The following is a 3,422-nucleotide window of genomic DNA, read 5'->3' on the forward strand; positions in this document are numbered from 1 at the left end:
ATCGCCTTGTGGGTCGTTATGCAGGTCGTTCAGTCTACAGGGATATTTATTTAATATCCACTTCACTTCTCTGGCTGAGTATAGTGGGAGGTTTCAACTTGAAACGACCGGTAAGAAGATGATTGAACACAGTAATCAGCAGCACTTTGCTGTAGTGAGCCGGTATGGTGATGTACTTTCCAAGATTGGTGATGCCCCGATGCTGGTCTTCCCGCAGCCTCCCACTCAGCAGTTTGGTCATCATATTGAGATTAGTAATGGGAGCCATAACTTGGAGAATGAATTGATACTTATGATAATTTATCTTACCTAATGGCAGAGCTCGCTAGATCGTTGCATGTGCATGATGCCTCGCGAGCGCTAGCATGCCTGAACGGTATAACCGGCATCGCCTGAAGTGGTGCCGCTTGGAAAGGTGCCCCAACATTGACACGGTCTTTCCCTCGGCTGCTCAGGATTACAAAAATGAACTGGAGACTGTTTGGATATCAGATCTCCAGAAGGCCCGCAGCATTTGGAGCAAAGGTTCCCGGTCACCTCCATCCTTTGAAAATCTGCAGCACTTGCACCTGCGCTCCTGCCCAAGGCTCCAGTTCGTTCTGCCCGTGTGGGTTGCCTCCTTCCCCAGCCTGGAGACCCTCCACATTATCCATTGCGGCGACCTCACACATGTCTTCGTGCTGGACGAGAAGTACCCGGAGGAGATCGTCACCCCACGGCGTACCGTTCCCGAAGCTAACCACCATCCACTTCCACGACCTGCCGAAGCTGCAACAGATCTGCGAGGTCAAGGTGCTCGCTCCCAGCTCAAGACCATCAGGATCAGAGGCTGCTTTGGCCTGCGCCGGCTGCCGTCCTTGCAGGGCCGCGAGCCCGGCCTCAAGAGCCGACCGTGGAGATGGAGAAGGACGTGTGGGACGCGCTGCAGTGGGACGGCTGGCCGCCGGCCACCACCGGACCTCTTCGAGCCGCCCGTGCACTCACGCTACTACCGGCCGAGGCGCCTCCTCAGAGGCACCGTCCTCAGGTACCTACTTTCACAAACGTGCTCTGCATTATAGCATATCGGTTTGCCCAAACATCCATCCATATCTTTCAGCTCTGCCACTAACTGACGGCTTGTTGTCACATTGCCTAGGAACCCTCAAGATTTGGGCGCTGGGTTTCGTTCGTGACTTTGTCATGGATCAAAGTGGATTGCTGGTTTGGTTTGTTCGTGATGGCCGTTGATTTGGTTTGCTGGTTTCAGCTACTGCCTTGGCTGATTTGTTGTGTGAGGCACGGGGCCTCAGGTTGGCTCCTGTCTCTGCTGCTGATGGCCGTGTTGGCCTAGCGGTTGCCGTGTGGTTTGGAATAAAATGGCGGCATGGTTTGTGCGCCTGCACGCATGTTTCGTTCAGGCAGTCTGACCCGGCCGGCGTGTGGCTTGCGGTTGGAAGTTGGAACAATGAAGCAGCAGCTGGGTCTAGGGCACGGTGTGCCACTGTCCACCTGCTGCATGTGTGATTGTTGTGTGGGTTTGATTTGTTTGGATTGATGAGCGCCTGGTACGCCGTCAGGTGTATGCAGTAGCTAATGAGCAGCAGCTGTGTCCTCTGTGTGTGTTTGCTGGTCGTGGCTGCTCTCAGTTTGCTATGTACTGTCTGATGAACCAAGAGACGGCTGGTTTAATTGAGTGCCTGATTCAAGACTCTTGTGATTTGTGAACCTTTTATTATGATTCAATGTATGACGTTTGTGGTGTGTGAGTGTGAATTATTCTTGCGAGCTGGTGCCAGGAGCTGTTGTATCCATTGCATCTGTTTCTATCGAACAAAAGAACCAACTTGTGATGCAACACGCACTGAAGTGCCACCACTCTGACGAATACTGCATTTTGCTAGAGTACGGAGACAGTTCCTGTTTCCATATGTTCATTGAGCTGATGCTGGGAGATGTTTGCCATGCATCTGTTTCTACTTGGTAAAAACGATATTGATAAGGCTCTATATCGAGCAGCACATGTTTTGCCATGGCAATCACAAAAGAATTTAGTTTGTGCTGCAACACTGAAGTGCCATCGCACTAACGATTTCTTGATTTTGCTTGAGAAGGGGTACAGTTTTTGTTTTCTGATTCAGCAAGCCAAGCAAGCAAGAAAACAATCTGTGAACCAGGCATGGTTCCCTCTGAACCCCCAATTCTTGTGAGCTGCATCGTTTACTTGTTCCCTCTTCCAAGGAAAAAAGGTTACACTAGTGAATCTTTGTTATGATCCTTTGAACCAGACAAGGTTCCTCTGAATCCACAATCAATGCTCTTTTAAATTTTAATGATCCTTCCGAAGCAGAAATAGCGATGGAAGTTCACAACGATTGAGTTCAGTCTCCAGTCATCCCAGTCCCAACATGGGGATCATCACTACACTAATGAGCATAAGCACAAAACAAAATAAAGGTCCCACCGGATTCAAAGTCTGCAGTGCTAACCCCTACACTATGGAGCCGGCTAACGTTAATTTTCAATGTTTAATGTATCTGCAAGTAGCACATCATAGCAGTTCTCGAATCCAGTAGAATTCCGATGTGCACAAAATCTGAAACTGTAGGATCAAGAACACCGACTAGAGGGGGGTTTGAATAGGTGGTTTAAAACTAAAAACACCAACACTAGAGAAATATAATTAGTAACAAAAAAAGCCCTATGTCATGCTACAACTATCTCTAGTTTGGGTTTGCAACCTAGGGTGACAAGATACAAATCAAGCTCTAGTAATGTAAATAACTTAAAGTAAAGCAAGAGAAGTAACCGAGCCTGACACAAGAACTTTTTCCCGTGGTGTCGATGACTTGCCGGTCACCCCTAATCCACGTTAAGGTGGATTCCAAGAATCAACCGCCTCTATCAAGAACTCTCTTGATCTTGAGCCGGCTTGAATCAAATAACCGCTCCACACGTCGATTCCACTAGAGTTGCTCTTCACCACTCCGGTGAGGTGAGCACAAGACCTCTCACAATCGAAATCGGGGCTCCTCAACAATCTCCTGGAGGTGCTCCACGAAATCCACTTCTCCAAGCCGTCTAGGGAGTGGCAACTCCCAAGAGTAACAAGTCGATAACGCTTGCTTGAAGTTTCCTTAGCGCCACAAAGCTCAAACACTTGATGCCGTGCACTAGGATGCTCTCACACTCTCAAGAATGCAATCTCTAAGCAAGAATGTGTGAGAGAGGGATGGCTCAGTTCTAAAGAGTCAAGAATGTAGTCCAAATGGCCAAGATAGCCTCCATAAGGCCGGGCATTGAGTATATATAGAGGTCCCCTCAAAAACTAGCCGTTACACTCTTTTCTGCGTAATCGCGGACCGTGCGCGGTTCAAAAACCGGATGGTCCGCCGTTATAAGCCAGTGAGTCAGAGTGCATTTAATGCGTGTCAGAACTAGTT

At 48.8% G+C, this 3,422-nt stretch overlaps 1 pseudogene; it reads left to right on the forward strand.

Annotated features, from left to right (window-relative positions):
- The first annotated feature begins 98 nt into the window (after positions 1–98).
- Positions 99–1,061, forward strand: LOC120681041 (annotated as a pseudogene).
- Positions 1,062–3,422: the final 2,361 nt, after the last annotated feature.

This window comes from Panicum virgatum, chromosome 7N (assembly GCF_016808335.1).
Source record: "Panicum virgatum strain AP13 chromosome 7N, P.virgatum_v5, whole genome shotgun sequence".
NCBI classification, from domain to species: Eukaryota; Viridiplantae; Streptophyta; class Magnoliopsida; order Poales; family Poaceae; genus Panicum; species Panicum virgatum.